General features: G+C 49.7%; 1 protein-coding gene across 1 annotated transcript in view; it reads left to right on the forward strand.

The window, feature by feature from the left end:
- The window catches only part of MFSD11 (major facilitator superfamily domain containing 11), a 162,755-nt gene that overhangs the window by 103,309 nt on the left and 39,292 nt on the right, over window positions 1–20,154 (forward strand). The window lies entirely within an intron of this gene.

Here is a 20,154-nt window from a genome sequence, read left to right on the forward strand (position 1 = left end):
TGAATATGATGACACAAGCTTGGCACACCTATCTTTGGGCAGTTTCGCTCATTCCTCTTTGCAGCACCTCTCAAGTTGGATGGGAAGCGTCGGTGCATAGCCATTTTCAGATCTCTACAGAGATGTTCAATCGGATTCAAGTCTGGGCTCTGGCTGGGCCACTCAAGGACATTCACAGAGTTGTCCTGAAGCCATTCTTTTGATATCTTGGCTGTGTGCTTAGGGTCGTTGTCCTGCTGAAAGATGAACCGTCGCCCCAGTCTGAGGTCAAGAGCGCTCTGGAGCAGGTTTTAATTTAGGATGTCTCTGTACATTGCTGCATTCATCTTTCCCTCTATCCTGACTAGTGTCCCAGTTCCTGTCGCTGAAAACCATCCCCACATCATGATGCAGCCACCACCATGCTTCACTGTAGGGTGGCCTGGAGATGAGCTGTGCCTGGTTTCCTTCAAACATGATGCCTGGCATTCATGCCAAAGAGTTCAATCTTTGTCTCATCAGACAAAGAATTTTGTTTCTCATGTTCTGAGTCCTTCAGGTGCATTTTGGCAAACTCCAGGCGGGCTGCCATGTGCTTTTTACTAAGGAGTGGCTTCCGTCTTGCCACTCTACCATGCAGGCCTGATTGGTGGATTGCTGAAGAGATGGTTGTCTTTATGGAATGTTCTCCTCTCTCCACAGAAGAATGTTGTAGCTCTGCCAGAGTGACCATCGGGTTCTTGGTCACCTCCCTGACTAGGGCCTTTCTCCCCCGATCGCTCAGTTTAGACGGCCGGCCAGCTCTAGGATGAGTCCTGGTGGTTCCAAACTTCTTCCATTTACGGATGATGGAGGCCACTGTGCTCATTGAAACCTTCAAAGCAGCAGATATTTTTCTGCTGCGGGGTACACTGGACTCCACAAGGATAGACATTGGGGTGTAGAGTAGGATCTTGATCCGAAGCACCAACAGGCTCAATAGCTTTGACCTTCTTCCCAAGATGCATAGCGCCGCCTACTATATCACCCCGCCTCCGTGCACAGGAGCTCAGTTTGTAGTTGGTGCTTGCAGTGCAGGCATGTAACAGGAAGAGCTGCTCACAGCAGCTCTATAAAAGCTTTTTCTGAGGAAAAAAGAAGAGTACAAGGGCTGCAGCAGAGTCACAGATTGTGCTGGATGTCAGTAGACCTTGCCTGCTGCAGCTCCATCTCTCCCCCAGCGGCGCTGTACACTCCCGTGCCCTGGTTGCTGGGTACCTACAGCAGGAGGCTCCGGTTTTCTTCCAAGTTAGTCACACACGGCTGGGGCTCTCCGGGATCGCGTGGCCGCACTTTGGGAGGAGGTAAGTGGGACCCACACTTTATTTCGATCCGGCGCGGCTGGTGGGAGGCGGGCCGCGCGCGCTGGCAGTGGACACTGTGGCAGTACAGGCGATCCCACTAGATCACCAGGGCATGGGTGCAGGTCAGGTTTTCTCTCTAAACCTTTTGTACAAGTAGCCCGCAGTACCCGGTGGTTTTGCCAGCAGAGGGGATAAGGCTTAGACCTGGAGCCCCTCCCCTAGCCCCAGGGTGCCATTTCCCACAAATGTTCCCGCCCTGGAGCTGCATATCTGTCTCTCCCTCACTCCCTGGCAGTGTCTGCGGCGCTATTATCCCTCAGCTCACTGTTCCTGGGAATGCTTGGGCAAATCCTCCTATGTAAAGCCGCCTGGTTGTCAGCGCTGTGCCTTTACATGACACTTAAGTATTCTACCTGCCTTTTTTTAGTCAGTGTTAGTTAAGAAAGAGTGCACTTAGTCAGGGTTTCCTAGTACAATTACCCTGTGATATACATCCAGTTCTTACTGTGTACTGTTATATCTATTGTTATATAGCTGTGTAAGCTAGTCCAGTGCAGTATTATTGTTAGTAATAACCTCTGCATTGTACATACTGTGACTATTTGTGTGTGCATTTGATAGCTGAGTGGTGTCCATTTTGTGTCTTTCACTCAACCTGCTATCCCTATATTCTATAACCTGAGGGGGCTTGGTGCGTCAGGTTTTATCTAATATAGGATTTTCACAAAGATATACTGTATTACGTATTTTTCTCTGTGATTTAGTCACCATATCTCTCCTATATCTCTGCTTGTGCAGACTACACTGCGCAGGGGTTTGGGTAAGAGGTATTGTGCTGCTGACAAATTGTACTGTGTTACCTGATACTGCAAGTTATATCATGTCTGCTTCTGAGGGTAACGGTTCTGGGACTGAACACACTGCCGGTGTTGCTGAAGCCGCAGATACCTATGAGGAGAATATTGCAGCTTTGGGCTCTGGTTCTGGGGGCTCCTTGCCCCCCAGTGGGACGGTGGCAACGGGGGCAAATAATGACCCACCGTGGGCCGCTTTTTCCATGCTTCTGCATACGCTAGTTCATAAAATAACACCCCCTATGGGACCCCCAATGCCGGTGCAACCGTTTGTGGTCCCTGCAGCTAACCCGCCGTGGGCGGACGATTTATCTGCTCAAATAAAGAAGTTGAACCAGTCCCTGACTACTAAAAAGTGTGACCGTCGCTCGCCTACGTCCAAGGGGTCCTCTAAGCGAGCCCTTTGTCTCCTCACAATCCACTGCTGTCACTGACACCTCGTCGGGTTAAGACGGCACTTACACTGACCCCACGGGTTCTGACTCAGATACGGCTGACGGGGAGGGTGGTTCACATGTGGATGTTCCTGATCTTTTGGAGGCTATTAAGTTAATTTTACAGATTACGGATGATCCCGAGCCATCCGTAATCCTACGAAGAAACCAGATAGGTTCAAGCGTCAGAAGGTGATTAAACAAGTTTTACCTCACTCTGACCACCTAATTGATATACGTCAGGAACCCTGGGAAAACCCGGGTACGAAGTTTGTGCCTCCAAAAGAAGATGCTGGCTCGCTATCTCCTCGCGCCTCCTCCAGTGGACTCACATGTGGCTAGGATGGTGGCTTCCTCAGCTCTACCGGTCACCACCGTCACGTCTCTAAAAGAGCCTACGGATAAACGTGTGGAGGGTTGTCTGAAAGCGATTTACACCCTCACGGGTGATGCACAAAGGCCCACTATTGCAGCTACTTGGGCTGCAGAGGCCAGTGAAGCATGGGCCTTGGAGTTAGATGCCGAAATCTCATCTGACCATGCTAGACAATGCTTGTCTTATATTGTCACAGCTTCTCGTTATATTAAAGAGGCGGCTTCTGATGCCGGTATCCTGGCAGCCAAGGCCTCTACTACATCAGTCCTGGCTCGCCGGATATTGTGGCTGAGATCCTGGTCTGTGGATCTGGACTCTAGAAAAACCCTGGAGGTACTCCCTTTTAAAAAAGATATTCTGTTTGGGGAGGATATAAATAAGATTGTGGCTGACTTGGCAACTGCCAAAACTGCCTGTCTGCCAAGTACTGCTCCTTCTGTGTCGAAGGCTAAAGGTACTTCCTTTCGCCCCTTTCGTCCTTCAGGTAAAGCAAAAGGTCAGGCGTACAACAAGCAGGCCCGCACTTCCAAACCTGGTAAGCCTAAGCCCAAAAGAGCCTGGGCGGCCCGTCAGCCAGCTTCCAAGACAGATAAGCCTGCATGACGGGGCGGGCCTCCCTCTGGGGGATCCCAGGGTGGGGGGCCGGCTTCTGGGGTATACCCAGGAATGGTTGAAGACCACTTCAGATGCCTGGGTACGGGAAGTCGTCACGCAAGGTTACGCCATAGCCTTCAAAAACCGACCCCCTCATCGATTTTGCCAGACAGATGTCCCGTTGGACAAGACAAAGGCAAACACACTACATTCGGGGGTACAGACCCTCCTGGATACAGGAGTCGTAGTACAGGTGCCTCTTGCGCAGAGGGGCCTGGGGTACTATTCTCCGCTGTTTCTAGTCCCGAAACCGAATGGGTCCTCCCGGCCCATTCTCAACCTCAAGGCATTGAACAGGTTTGTGAAGGTTTCCAGGTTCCGGATGGAAACCCTTCGCTCTATAGTTCTGGCCTTGGAACCTGGGGACTTCATGGTCTCCCCGGATATACAGGATGCTTACCTGCATATTCCTATAGCAGTGTCTCATCAGCAATACCTAAGATTTGCGATTGGCAACTGCCATTACCAGTTTCGGGCGTTACCTTTTGGTTTAACAACTGCTCCGCGAGTCTTTACAAAAGTCATGACGGTGGTACTCCGCCGTCAAGGGGTCAGGATACTGCCGTATTTGGACGACTTGTTAATCCTGGCAAATTCCCCAGAACTTCTCCTGCGTCATCTAGATGTGACGGTCCGGTTTCTGCAAGCCCACTGGTGGCTCATCAACTGGAAGAAATCATCCCTGATCCCTGCTCAGAGCATGGTGCATCTGGGAGCACTATTGGACACTCACAACCAGCGGTTGTTCCTGTCTCAGGAGAAAGGTCCTGAAACTTCAGGACAGGATTCGTTGCTTCCTATCTCGTCCGCAAGTGTCGATACATTCGGCGATGCAGGTGCTGGGTCTCATGGTGTCAGCATTCGACATGGTGGAGTACGCTCAATTTCACTCTCGCCCTCTCCAGAGGCTGATTCTAGCCAAATGGGACGACCTGCCTCACCGGATCAGGTCTCAAAGGATCTCATTGACTCCGGAGGTCCGCTGCTCTGGTGGCTCCGGGACCAACAACTGTGCAGGAGCCGTCCGTTCTGGATATCCGACTGGGTCCTGTTGACGACAGATGCCAGACTAAGAGGTTGGGGCGCTGTGCTGGAGCAACACTCCCTTCAGGTGGGGGTGGACCAAGGAGGAGTCCCTCCTCTCGATCAATATTCTAGAGTTGCGGGCGGTCTTCAATGCCTTAAACCTAGCCCAGCATTTAATTCAGAACCGTCCTGTTCAAGTACAGTCGGACAACGCCACCACAGTGGCTTACATAAATCATCAAGGCGGCACTCGAAGCCGCCTAGCAATGGAGGAAGTCTCACGGATTCTACAGTGGGCAGAACGCCATCTACCGGCCATATCGGCAATATTTATTCCGGGAGTCCTGAATTGGGAAGCGGACTTTCTCAGTCGTCAGGACATGCATGCCGGCGAGTGGGGCCTCCATCCAGAAGTGTTTCAACTCCTAGTGGAAAGGTGGGGCCTTCCAGACGTAGATCTGATGGCGTCTCGACACAATCACAAGGTTCCGGTCTTCGGAGCAAGGACAAGGGATCCTCAAGCAGCATTCGTGGATGCGCTGGCGGTACCGTGGAGGTTTCGGCTGCCGTACGTGTTACTTCCGGTGTCACTCCTGCCCAGGGTAATTCGGAAGTTCAAGGAAGAAAAAGGAATTCTGCTTCTCATAGCTCCAGCGTGGCCCAGACGGCACTGGTTCTCAGACCTGCAAGGCCTATCGTCAGAGCGTCAAATTCTACTTCCACAATGCCCAGACCTCCTTGTTGAGGGCCACTGTGTCTACCAGGACCTAGCCCGGCTGTCTTTGACGGCGTGGCTCTTGAAGCTTCCGTCTTAAGGGCTAAAGGGTTTTCTGAGGCGGTCATTCAAACTATGTTGCGGGCCCGAAAACCGGCTTCGGCTCGGATTTACTATAGGGTCTGGCATTCTTACTTTGTTTGGTGCGCATCTAACGATTATGATGCTTCCAAGTTTAGTATAGCCAAGTTGTTGGCTTTTCTTCAGCAGGGCCTGGACTTAGGCCTGCGTCTGGCCTCCCTCAAGGTTCAAATATCTGCCTTGTCTGTGTGGTTTCAGAGAAAAATTGCGACCTTACCTGATGTGCATACCTTTACTCAGGGCGTGTTGCGTATCCAACCTCCCTATGGTCCCGCCTGTGGCTCCTTGGGACTTGTCGGTGGTTTTGGATGCGTTACAAGAGTCTCCGTTTGAACCTCTTGATTCAGCTGACCTTAAGTGGCTTTCCCTGTGGTGTTTCTGCTGGCTATTGTTTCAGTTAGAAGAGTGTCGGATTTGGGTGCCTTGTCCTGTAGTTCCCCATATCTGATATTTCACCGTGACCGGGCGGTTCTTGGGACTCGTCCCGGCTATCTACTTAAGGTGGTTTCTTCGTTCCACCTTAATCAGGAGATTGTAGTTCCGGCACTTGTTTCTCCTGATCTGTCTCCCAAAGAGCGGTCTTTGGATGTGGTACGGCCTCTCCGTATCTATGTGAAGAGAACTGCTCCTATTAGGAAATCTGATTAATTTTTTGTTGTGTTTGGGTTTCACAAACGGGGCTGGCCTGCTCACGAGCAAACTCTGGCCAGATGGATTAGAATGATGATTGCACATGCTTATGTGAAGGCTGGTCTCTCTGCTCCTGATCACATTAAGGCCCATTCTACTCGGTCTGTTGGACTTTCTTCGGCGGCCTGCTGTGGTGCGACCCTTGAACAATTGTGCAGGGCGGCTACGTGGTCCTCAGTGAACACGTTCATTAGGTTCTATGCCTTCGATACCGCCGTTTCCCTGGACGCCGGGTTCTTGTGCCCGTTACAGTGCGTCCCCTCCCATAAGGAACTGCTTTAGGACATCCCCAATGTCTATCGTTGTGGAGCCCAGTGTACCCCGCAGCAGAAAACGAGTTTTATGGTAAGAACTTGCCTTTGTTAAAACTCTTTCTGCGGGGTACACTGGGCTCCACAAGGCGCCCACCCTGACGCACTTAGCTTCTTTGGGTTGGTATGGCATTAGCCGCTGACACTTCTCCTGTCGGCAGAGTGTGGTGTTTGTGGCAACTGGCAGTTGTCGTCTCTTTTACTTGCTACTGCATTGGGCTGGTTAACAAAACTGAGCTCCTGTGCACGGAGGCGGGGTGCTATAGGAGGCTGCGCTATGCATCTTGGATAGAAGGTCAAAGCTTTTGAGCCTGTTGGTGCTTCGGATCAAGATCCTACTCTACACCCCAATGTCTATCCTTGTGGAGTCCAGTCTACGTCGCAGAAAGAGTATTAACAAAGGTAAGTTCTTACCATAAAACTCGTTTTCTGTATCATTCCCCAGATTGGTGCATAGAGACGATCCTGTCTCGGAGGTCTACAGACAATTCCTTTGACTTCACGCTTGGTTTGTGCTCAGCCATGCACTGTCAAGTGTGGGACCTTATATAGACAGGTGTGTGCCTTTCCAAATCATGTCCAAGCAACTGAATTTCACACAGGTGGACTCCAATTAAGCTGTAGGAACATCTCAAGGATGATCCATGAAAACAGGATGCACCTGAGCTCAATTTTGAGCTTCATGGCAAAGGCTGTGAATACTTATGTGCATGTGGCTTTTTATATTTAATAAATTTGCAAAAATCTCAAAAACACTTTTCACGTTGCCATTATGGGGTATTGTGTGTAGAATTTTGAGGGGGAAAAATTAATTTATTCCATTTTGGAATAAGGCTGTAACAAAACAAAATGTGGAAAAAACGAAGTGTTGCAAATACTTTTACGGATGCACTGTGTATGTGTGTGTGTGTGTGTGTGTATATGTATGTGTGTATGTATATATATATATATATATATATATATATACTAGGTGCTTCATCGCGCCCTACGGGCGCTCTTCACACCGTCGCAAGGGGCTACGCCCCCTTAACCCTTGCATGCCTTTCTGGGGTTTAATATTTGTATTATATGGAGTATTACCTGCATTCCTTTGTTAGTGGTTAAATATTGCACAATGAAAGGGCGTGCGATGGTGAAGGAGGCGCAGCCCCTTGCGACGGCGTGAACAGCACCTGCAGGGCACGATGTACAGAATGTAGCGGGTGCGGGGGGGGGACTGCGGATGGTGTCTGTAGATGCTGCGGGTGGAGGGGGGGCAGAAGTGGGGGTGGGGCCCGGATGGGGAAGGTTCGGGAGGTGCTGCGGGTGGGGGAGGGGCAGAGGAGTGGGGGATGCAGATGGGGGAGGGGTCCGGAGGCACTGCAGGTGGGGGAGGGGCAGGGGTGCCACGGGTGGGAGAGGGGCAGGTGTGGGGATGTTGTGGATGGGTGAAGGGTTCCGGAGGTGCTGTGGGATGGGAAGGGACGGGAGTGCCAGGGGTGGGGTAGGGGACCGCAGGCACCATGGGTAGGGTAGGGGCAGGTACGGGTGGTGCGGCGGATGGGGAAGGAGGTCCGGAGGTGCTGCAGGTGGTGGAGGGGCAGGTGCGGGGTGCCATTGGTGGGGGAGGGGTGGGTGAGGGGGGGACCGCGGATGGAGGAGGGTGTCTGCAGATGCTGCGGGTGGAGGGGGGCAGGTGTGGGGGGAGACATATAAGGGGGGTGAATGGTGGAGGGGGCCTGGAGGTGCTCTGGGTGGTGAAGGGGCGGAGGAGTGGGAGCCGCGGGTGGTGTAGGGGGTCTGGAGGCACAGCATGTGGGGGAGGGGTGGAGTGCCGCATGTGGTGGAGGGGAAGGTGCGGAGGTGTGGTGCATTGGGGAGAGGTCTGGAGGCGCTGCGGGTACTGTACCTGCCAAAAAGGTAGTTGGAGGGTATGCAGTAACAGGGCCAGGACAGGGGTGACAGGGTCAGAACAGGGTTGACGGGGCCAGGACAGGGGTGACAGGGTCAGAACAGGGGTGACGGTGCCAGGACAGGGGTGACGGTGCCAGGACAGGAGCGACGGGGCCAGGACAGAAATGACAGGGACAGGATAGGGGTGACAGGGCCAGGGTAGGGGCGGCAGGACAGGGACAGGGGGTGACGGGGCCAGTATAGGGTTGACAGGGCAAGCACAGGGGTGACAGGGCCAGGATAGGGGTAACAGGGCCAGCATAAGGGTGAAAGGGCCAGGATAAGGGTGAAAGGGCCAGGATAAGGGTGGCAGGGCAAGGCCAGGGGTGACAGGGACATGACAGAACACAGGGCACGGGAGAGATTGGTATTAGGGACAAAACAGTGGTGACAGACAGATGTGTCTTACTGGAGTCACTGCTGCTGGCTGCTGCTGTTCCACTCCAACCTGTTGGGATCTGCTGCTGGTGGAGACCTGGCATGGCTGACTCTCTCAGGCTGGAGTCCTGCTTCCTCTGCCCGTCCGCATCCCTCCCCCCCTCCTCAGTCACACACCGCAGACCTCGCGCAGCTGCCGGGCACTGTGGTAAGGGGAGACTGGAAATGACTGGTTAGCCCCCAGGAGATGCTGCGGCTGGAGGGAGGAGGGGGTCATAGCATGCACGTGGCGCGGACCTCGCGGCTGCCGGGCACTGTGGTAAGGGGAGACTGGGAGTGACTGGTTAGCTCCCAGGAGACGCTGCGGCTGGAGGGAAGAGTGGGTCGGAGCCTGCAAGCAGCTCGGATTTCTGCAGCGCTACCCGCCAGCTAAAGTGTGTGAATGAGCTGGGCGCACCTCACTGCGGGTGGCAGCGCTGCAGCTAGCGGTGGGGTTGCCGGGGCTGGAGATAACAGAGGCAGTACGGAACCAGCACAGCGGCAAGTGCCCCACAAAACTGCAGCTAAGAAGCGTGGAGTGTGCCAGAAAGTGACGCTCTTCCGCGCCAGAGAGACCCTGCTGAGTATGCCGATGTGGGGGGTCAAGCACACAGTGAGCCGGTGCCCGTCTGTCTGTATGACATACCCCTCACACACCCATACCTCCCAAATGTCCCGATTTTCGCGGGACAGTACCATTTTTTGGGGTCCGTCCCGCTGTCCCACCCGCGGGTCGCAGTGTCCCGCGGTGGGGGGGCAGTTGGAAAGCTCCTGTACTCGCTGTTCTGCTTAGCAGAGCAGCGGTGAATAGTGGAGACAGAGGGAGAGGGGGCATCAGGGGGTACGGATTAAGGGGGGGGTTCCAGCAGCAGAGCCGGATTAAGGGGGGGGGCAGGGGGTACGTACCGTTGGCCCCACAGTTTTAGGGGGGCCCCCGGCTGGAGTAGCTCTGTCCCAGCTCAGAAGCTCCCCCCCGTCCTGCCAGCAACAACGGCAGCATTGTGCTACAGCATACCTCCCAACACGACCCTCTCCAGGAGGGACAGAATGCTCTGCTCCTGGACTTTCCTCTTCATTTATGATTGCCATCACCTGTGCTGAAACACCTTTCTTATCCATTAACCTGTTCAAAACAGGTGCCGGCAATCATAAATTAAAAGAAAAGTCCAGGAGCAGAGCATTGTGTCCCTCCTGGAGAGGGTCATGTTGGGAGGTATGGCTACAGTCAGCACACGCTGCTGCGTGTTGGCAGGTCTGTGGTGTTATAGGGAGGCAGCAGACTCCCTGCTTTCTTCTACCTGTGCGGGTGTGTAGGGGGGAGCGACCACCTCCTCTGGATTTAGCCCTAGCTGAGGGGCCAAAATTCCATAAAAAAATAAAAATAAAAATTCGGAATTTGCATAAGGGGGCGTGGCCGCGCGGGCGCGATTAGGCCACGCCCCCAACCCCACAGCAGGCACAGCAATGAGATAGGGCTCCCCTGTCTCAAGTGCCCTGGGCCCCCTGGACTCATAATCAGCCCCTGGGGGCATGCCAGCAGCTCACAGAGTGCTGGGCATGCCCCCTCACTGACGAAAACGGGGGCCCTCCCGTGAAGCCACGCCCCCTTTTCACCTAGTGTGTGTCCCTCCTTCTGCCTGAAGAAAGCTCCTGCAGAAAGCTGGGAGGTATGCACCCCTGCATGTGCCATGCCCATACTATCTGCTTCTGCTCCTAGTCTCCTATAGATTTGGCCAGATCTGTGACTCATTTGACTAACTCCGCCCACTGTTTTGACTCCGCCCAGCGTTAGCAAATGAAGCACAAAGTCACAGATCTGGGCTATTATATAGGATATATATATATATATATATATATATATATATGAAATAGTGGTAGTACGGCGCCACAGGTTTGTGAAGGTAGATTATATATAGGGTTATAACAATAGACCCAACCGTAGACACTGCTTTATAAGTATAAGGTGTCAGCTAGCCCCCAAACAGTTTAGGCAGTGATAAGCTGTCTATAATTTAAGATAAAAAAAGGGGGGATGGGGGCGCCAGCGACCAATGGTGTCTAATTGTTTTTAGATAAAATATGAAGAAATGGCTGGACACGTACAGATAAAATTATAAAATTCAATTTAATTTATAAAAGAAAGGGGTGGGATAAAAGTTTACAAGCATAGGGTAATATTTAAGAATACATCAAGAAGATTTTTAAAAAACGGATACACAAAATATGAGGATAAAAAATATATATAAAAAATATCAATATTCTAAAAAGATAAAAAACACAATGCTTATCTTTTAAAATGGAGGGTCAGTTTAGAGGTACACCCTAAACTGACCCTCCATTTTAAAAGATAAGCATTGTGTTTTTTATCTTTTTAGAATATTGATATTTTTTATATATATTTTTTATCCTCATATTTTGTGTATCCGTTTTTTAAAAATCTTCTTGATGTATTCTTAAATATTACCCTATGCTTGTAAACTTTTATCCCACCCCTTTCTTTTATAAATTAAATTGAATTTTATAATTTTATCTGTACGTATCCAGCCATTTCTTCATATTTTATCTAAAAACAATTAGAAACCATTGGTCGCTGGCGCCCCCATCCCCCCTTTTATTTATTTATATATATATATATATATATATATATATATGCAGCGGTAATGGCGGCACTCCACAGACTTCAAATAAGTTTAAAACAGCTTATACTTTATTGTGTCCTACGCCGTTTCGGGTAACAACCCGTCGTCAGGGACTATCATAGATTACCGCTGCTTGTATTTGGGTCCATTGAGGACTTATGGAAGGCGCCGCAGCCCTTAACTGGAATTCCCCACAGTGGGTGCCGGGTTCTTTGATATATATATATATATATATATATATATATATATATATATATATATATATATATATATATATATATATTCTCTCACCAATCTCTACATTCACCACACCTGACACTGCTGTATCCCACCTGCACCAGACCCTAGAGAGTGCCCTTGATGAAGTTGCTCCAGCTACCCATCACATTCCACGTAGGCTTAGATGCCAACCATGGCACTCTAAATCAACAAGACACCTACAAAAACTGTCACGTAAGGTAGAACGTCAGTGGCGGAAATCTCAGAATCCAAGTGACTTTCTCACATATAAGACTACCTACCACTCCTATTGTCAGGCCCTGGACACTGCCAAACAAACATATTTCCAATCTCTCATCTCTAATCATGCCCCAACCCCAAACCACTTTATAATACATTTAAATCACTTCTTTACCCTTCATCACCTCCCCCACTAGCTACTATCAGTGCACTAGAACTTGCTTCCTACTTCAAGGATAAGATTGATAAAATCCGAGATGAAATGGTATGCTCTAACTCAGCCAGTGACCTGCTCAAATCCCTATCTGAACCCTCTGGCACTTTCTCCTCATTTGATCCCACAAATGAAGATGAAGTATCAACACTCTTCTCATCCTCCTACTCCACTACCTCTCCTCTTGATCCTATACCCTCACAGGTCAGCAAAAGTTTGTCTCCTGTGCTTATCCCAACCTTAACTAAAATCTGTAATCTCTCTCTCTCTCTCTACTGGCATCTTTCCATCTTTGTTTAAACATGCAGGGATTACTCCCATTCTGAAAAAACACAACTCTGACCCAAACACACACTCTAACTACCGTCTTATTTCTCAGCTACCCAGTCCCTCCAAGCTACTTGAGAGACTTGCCTACACTCGCCTTACACACTTTCTTAACTCCCACAACTTACTGGACCCACTTCAGTCAGGCTTTCGTGCCCAACACTCCACGGAGACGGCACTGACCAAAGTAGTGAATGATCTGGTCACTGCTAGATCAAAAGGCCATTACACACTACTTATTCTTCTAGATCTCTCTGCTGCTTTTGACACTGTTGACCACTCTCTTCTCATACAAACACTAGAGTCCCTAGGTCTTCAGGACACAGCCCTTACTTGGTTCTCATCCTACCTATCTAATCAATCTTTCAGTGTTCACTTCTCTGATTCTACCTCCTCTTCTCTAGCTCCATCAGTTGGAGTACCGCAAGGCTCAGTCTTAGGTCCTCTGCTTTTCTCAATCTATACCTCCTCTCTTGGTAAACTAATCAGCTCCTTCGGATTTCAGTATCATTTGTACGCTGATGATACTCAAATCTACCTATCCTCCCCATATTTATCACCATCTGTATTGGCTCGTGTCACTGGATGCCTGTCTGCCATTTAATCTTGGATGTCATCTCGCCATCTCAAACTCAACATTTCCAAAACAGAATTAATTATTTTCCCACCAGCTAAGGGTAGTTACCAACCTGATATTGCCATAACTGTTGACAATGCAACTATCCACCCTACCCCACAAGCTCGCTGCCTAGGTGTCATCCTTGACTCTGAACTGTCGTTTGTTCCACACATTCAATCTGTCTCTAAATCATGTTACATGCACCTTAAAAACATATCCAAAATACGCCCTTATCTTACACAAGACACTGCAAAAACTCTGATCCATGCATTCATCATCTCCCGCATTGATTATTGTAATAGTCTCCTTACTGGTCTTCCCAAACATAGGCTCTCACCACTTCAATCCATTTTAAATGCAGCTGCGAGGCTAATCTTCCTCGCCAGACGTTCTTCGTCTGCTGATCCGCTCTGTCAGTCCCTCCATTGGTTACCGGTATTCGACCGTGTCAAATATAAAATACTTTTACTTACATACAAGGCTATTAACCAAACTGCACCATCATACATCTCCTCACTCATCTCAAAATATCTCCCTACCAGACCCCTCCGCTCTGCACAAGATCTGCGTCTCTCATCCAGATGTATTACCTGTTCCCACTCAAAATTACAGGACTTTACCCGGGCTTCACCCATTCTGTGGAATGCCCTCCCACGCACAATAAGACTCTCCACTAGTCTCCAAACCTTTAAACGTTCCCTGAAAACTCATCTCTTCAGACAAGGCTACCAAATTCCTGACCCACATACATAACCTTCAATGCTTCCCTATCCAGTTACATTTTCTCTGCACAGTCCCCATAACCTCACATTTTGTCTTCCAACATTGCTGGGTGATCATATCATACAACCCACTAAGAACCTAGCAATCTGGGGAACCATTATGTAACGGGTTGCATCTATCCTTGTGTATCAATGCCTATTTCCCTATAGATTGTAAGCTTGCGAGCAAGGCCTTCCTACCGCTATGTTTGTCTTTGCCCTGTTTTGTTCTATAACTGTTGTTCTAATTGTAAAGCGCAACGGAATCTGCGCTATATAAGAAACTGCTAATAAAAAAAAAAAATATATATATATATATATTTCTCTATCGTCCTAGTGGATGCTGGGGTTCCTGAAAGGACCATGGGGAATAGCGGCTCCGCAGGAGACAGGGCACAAAAAGTAAAGCTTTCCGATCAGGTGGTGTGCACTGGCTCCTCCCCCTATGACCCTCCTCCAAGCCTCAGTTAGATTTTTGTGCCCGGCCGAGAAGGGTGCAATCTAGGTGGCTCTCCTAAAGAGCTGCTTAGAAAAGTTTAGCTTAGGTTTTTTATTTTACAGTGAGTCCTGCTGGCAACAGGATCACTGCAACGAGGGACTTAGGGGAGAAGAAGTGAACTCACCTGCGTGCAGGATGGATTGGCTTCTTGGCTACTGGACATCAGCTCCAGAGGGACGATCACAGGTACAGCCTGGATGGTCACCGGAGCCTCGCCGCCGGCCCCCTTGCAGATGCTGAAACAAGAAGAGGTCCAGAATCGGCGGCAGAAGACTCCTCAGTCTTCTAAAGGTAGCGCACAGCACTGCAGCTGTGCGCCATTTTCCTCTCAGCACACTTCACACGGCAGTCACTGAGGGTGCAGGGCGCTGGGAGGGGAGCGCCCTGGGAGGCAAATGAAAACCTATTTGGCTAAAAAATACCTCACATATAGCCTCCGGGGGCTATATGGAGATATTTAACCCCTGCCAGAATCCACTAAAGAGCGGGAGACGAGCCCGCCGAAAAAGGGGCGGGGCCTATCTCCTCAGCACACAGCGCCATTTTCCTTACACAGCTCCGCTGGTCAGGACGGCTCCCAGGTCTCTCCCCTGCACTGCACTACAGAAACAGGGTAAAACAAGAGAGGGGGGGCAAAATAGTGGCAAAAATTATATTATAAAAGCAGCTATACAGGGAGCACTTATTATAAGGCTATCCCTGTCATATATAGCGCTTTGGTGTGTGCTGGCAAACTCTCCCTCTGTCTCCCCAAAGGGCTAGTGGGGTCCTGTCTTCGTTAAGAGCATTCCCTGTGTGTCTGCTGTGTGTCGGTACGTGTGTGTCGACATGTATGAGGACGATATTGGTGTGGAGGCGGAGCAATTGCCAAATATGGGGATGTCACCTCCTAGGGGGTCGACACCAGAATGGATGCCTTTATTTTTGGAATTACGGGATAGTGTCAACACGCTAAAGCAGTCGTTTGACGACATGAGACGGCCGGACAATCAATTAGTGCCTGTCCAGGCGCCTCAAACACCGTCAGGGGCTGTAAAACGCCCTTTGCCTCAGTCGGTCGACACAGACCCAGACACAGGCACTGATTCCAGTGGCGACGGTGACGAATCAACCGTATTTTCCAGTAGGGCCACACGTTATATGATTTTGGCAATGAAGGAGGCGTTACATTTAGCTGATACTACAGGTACCACTAAACAGGGTATTATGTGGGGTGTGAAAAAACTACCTATAGTTTTTCCTGAATCAGAAGAACTAAATGAGGTGTGTGATGAAGCGTGGGTTGCCCCCGATAAAAAGATGCTAATTTCAAAGAAGTTATTGGCTTTATACCCTTTCCCGCCAGAGGTTAGGGCGCGCTGGGAAACACCTCCTAGGGTGGACAAGGCGCTCACACGCTTATCTAAACAAGTGGCGTTACCCTCTCCTGAGACGGCCGCACTTAAAGATCCAGCAGATAGGAGGATGGAAAATATCCAAAAAAGTATATACACACATACAGGTGTTATACTACGACCAGCTATAGCGACAGCCTGGATGTGCAGTGCTGGAGTAGCTTGGTCAGAGTCCCTGATTGAAAATATTGATACCCTGGATAGGGACAATGTTTTACTGTCTTTAGAGCAAATAAAGGATGCATTTCTTTATATGCGTGATGCACAGAGGGATATCTGCACACTGGCATCACGGGTAAGTGCTATGTCCATTTCGGCCAGAAGAAGTTTATGGACGCGACAGTGGTCAGGCGATGCGGACTCAAAACGGCATATGGAAGTTTTGCCGTATAAAGGGGAGGAGTTATTTGGAGTCGGTCTATCAGATTTGGTGGCCACGGCTACAGCCGGGAAATCCACCTTTTTACCTCAAGTTACTCCCCAACAGAAAAAGACACCGACTTTTCAACCGCAGCCCTTTCGTTCCTTTAAAAACAAGAGAGCAAAGGGATATTCATATCTGCCACGAGGCAGAGGAAGGGGGAAGAGACAGCAACAGGCAGCTCCTTCCCAGGAACAGAAGCCCTCCCCCGCTTCTACAAAAGCCTCAGCATGACGCTGGGGCTTCTCAAGCGGACTCGGGGGCGGTGGGCGGTCGTCTCAAGAATTTCATCGCGCAGTGGGCTCACTCGCAGGTAGATCCCTGGATCCTGCAGATAATATCTCAGGGATACAGGTTGGAACTAGAGACAGATCCACCTCGCCGTTTCCTGAAGTCTGCTTTACCAACGTCCCCCTCCGAAAGGGAGACGGTCTTGGAAGCCATTCACAAGCTGTACTCTCAGCAGGTGATAGTCAAGGTACCTCTTCTACAACAAGGAAAGGGGTATTATTCCACTATATTTGTGGTACCGAAGCCGGATGGCTCGGTAAGACCTATTCTAAATCTGAAGTCCTTGAACCTGTACATAAAGAAGTTCAAGTTCAAGATGGAGTCACTCAGAGCAGTGATAGCGAACCTGGAAGAAGGGGACTTTATGGTATCCTTGGACATCAAGGATGCGTACCTCCACGTTCCAATTTACCCCTCACACCAGGGGTACCTCAGGTTCGTCGTACGAAACTGTCACTATCAGTTTCAGACGCTGCCGTTCGGATTGTCCACGGCACCTCGGGTCTTTACAAAGGTAATGGCCGAGATGATGATTCTTCTTCGAAGAAAAGGCGTATTAATTATCCCATACTTGGACGATCTCCTGATAAGGGCAAGGTCCAGAGAACAGCTAGAGATGGGATTAGCACTGTCTCAAGAAGTGCTAAAACAGCACGGGTGGATTCTGAATATTCCAAAATCCCAGTTAATGCCAACAACTCGTCTGCTGTTCCTAGGGATGATTCTGGACACGGTTCAGAAAAAGGTTTTTCTCCCGGAGGAAAAAGCCAAGGAGTTATCCGAGCTTGTCAGGAACCTCCTAAAACCAGGAAAGGTGTCTGTACATCAATGCACAAGAGTCCTGGGAAAAATGGTGGCTTCTTACGAAGCAATTCCATTCGGCAGATTCCACGCAAGAATTTTCCAGAGGGATCTGTTGGACAAATGGTCAGGGTCGCATCTTCAGATGCACCAGCGGATAACCCTGTCTCCAAGGACAAGGGTATCTCTTCTGTGGTGGTTGCAGAGTGCTCATCTATTGGAGGGCCGCAGATTCGGCATACAGGATTGGATCCTGGTGACCACGGACGCCAGCCTGAGAGGCTGGGGAGCAGTCACACAAGGAAGAAACTTCCAGGGAGTGTGGACGAGCCTGGAAACGTCTCTTCACATAAACATTCTGGAACTAAGAGCAATCTACAATGCTCTAAGCCAGGCAGAACCTCTGCTTCAGGGAAAACCGGTGTTGATCCAGTCGGACAACATCACGGCAGTCGCCCATGTGAACAGACAGGGCGGCACAAGAAGCAGGAGTGCAATGGCAGAAGCTGCAAGGATTCTTCGCTGGGCAGAGAATCATGTGATAGCACTGTCAGCAGTGTTCATCCCGGGAGTGGACAACTGGGAAGCAGACTTCCTCAGCAGACACGACCTTCACCCGGGAGAGTGGGGACTTCATCCAGAAGTCTTCCACATGCTGGTAACCCGTTGGGAAAGACCAATGGTGGACATGATGGCGTCTCGCCTCAACAAAAAACTGGACAGGTATTGCGCCAGGTCAAGAGATCCGCAGGCAATAGCTGTGGACGCGCTGGTAACGCCTTGGGTGTACCAGTCGGTGTATGTGTTTCCTCCTCTGCCTCTCATACCAAAAGTATTGAGAATTATACGGCAAAGAGGCGTAAGAACGATACTAGTGGTTCCGGATTGGCCAAGAAGGACTTGGTACCCGGAACTTCAAGAGATGATCACGGAAGATCCGTGGCCTCTACCTCTAAGGAGGGACTTGCTTCAGCAGGGTCCCTGTCTGTTTCAAGACTTACCGCGGCTGCGTTTGACGGCATGGCGGTTGAACGCCGGATCCTAAAGGAAAAAGGCATGCCGGAAGAAGTCATTCCTACTTTGATTAAAGCAAGGAAGGAAGTAACCGTGCAACATTATCACCGCATTTGGCGAAAATATGTTGCGTGGTGCGAGGATCGGAGTGCTCCGACGGAGGAATTTCAACTGGGTCGATTCCTACATTTCCTGCAATCAGGATTGTCTATGGGTCTCAAATTGGGATCTATTAAGGTTCAAATTTCGGCCCTGTCGATTTTCTTCCAGAAAGAATTGGCTTCAGTCCCTGAAGTCCAGACTTTTGTTAAGGGAGTGCTGCATATACAGCCTCCTGTGGTGCCTCCAGTGGCACCGTGGGATCTCAATGTGGTTTTGGACTTTCTAAAATCTCATTGGTTTGAACCACTAAAAAATGTGGATTTGAAATATCTCACATGGAAAGTGACCATGCTACTAGCCCTGGCTTCGGCCAGGAGAGTGTCAGAACTGGCAGCTTTATCTTACAAAAGCCCATATCTGATTTTCCATTCGGACAGGGCGGAACTGCGGACTCGTCCGCATTTTCTCCCTAAGGTGGTGTCAGCATTTCATCTGAACCAGCCTATTGTAGTGCCTGCGGCTACAAGTGACTTGGAGGACTCCAAGTTACTGGACGTTGTCAGAGCATTGAAAATATATATTGCAAGGACAGCTGGAGTCAGAAAATCTGACTCGTTGTTTATATTGTATGCACCCAACAAGATGGGTGCTCCTGCGTCTAAGCAGACGATTGCTCGTTGGATCTGTAGCACAATCCAACTTGCACATTCTGTGGCAGGCCTGCCACAGCCTAAATCTGTAAAGGCCCACTCCACAAGGAAGGTGGGCTCATCTTGGGCGGCTGCCCGAGGGGTCTCGGCATTACAACTTTGCCGAGCAGCTACGTGGTCAGGGGAGAACACGTTTGTAAAATTTTACAAATTTGATACTCTGGCTAAGGAGGACCTGGAGTTCTCTCATTCGGTGCTGCAGAGTCATCCGCACTCTCCCGCCCGTTTGGGAGCTTTGGTATAATCCCCATGGTCCTTTCAGGAACCCCAGCATCCACTAGGACGATAGAGAAAATAAGAATTTACTTACCGATAATTCTATTTCTCGGAGTCCGTAGTGGATGCTGGGCGCCCATCCCAAGTGCGGATTATCTGCAATAATTGTACATAGTTATTGTTAACTAATTCGGGTTATTGTTGTAGGGAGCCATCTTTCAGAGGCTCCTCTGTTATCATACTTGTTAACTGGGTTTAGATCACAAGTTGTACGGTGTGATTGGTGTGGCTGGTATGAGTCTTACCCGGGATTCAAAATTCCTCCCTTATTGTGTACGCTCGTCCGGGCACAGTACCTAACTGAGGCTTGGTGGAGGGTCATAGGGGGAGGAGCCAGTGCACACCACCTGATCGGAAAGCTTTACTTTTTGTGCCCTGTCTCCTGCGGAGCCGCTATTCCCCATGGTCCTTTCAGGAACCCCAGCATCCACTACGGACTCCGAGAAATAGAATTATCGGTAAGTAAATTCTTATTATATATATATATATATATATATATATATATATATATATATATATATATATATATAATATGAAATAGTGGGAGTATGGCGCCACAGGTGTATGTGGATAGATTATAAATTAGGGTTGTAAAATACTATAATAAAGACACTCCTTTAGGGATATAAGGTGTCAGCTGGCCCCTTAGAAATTAGGCAGTGATAAGCTGCCTTGCAAAAAGTGAGAACAGGAATAGGGGTATTAGCGACCGACAGTGTCTAGTAAGATTAGATAGATATGAAGAATTTGGCAGG

This window comes from Pseudophryne corroboree, chromosome 3 (genome assembly GCF_028390025.1).
Source record: "Pseudophryne corroboree isolate aPseCor3 chromosome 3, aPseCor3.hap2, whole genome shotgun sequence".
NCBI lineage: Eukaryota > Metazoa > Chordata > Amphibia > Anura > Myobatrachidae > Pseudophryne > Pseudophryne corroboree.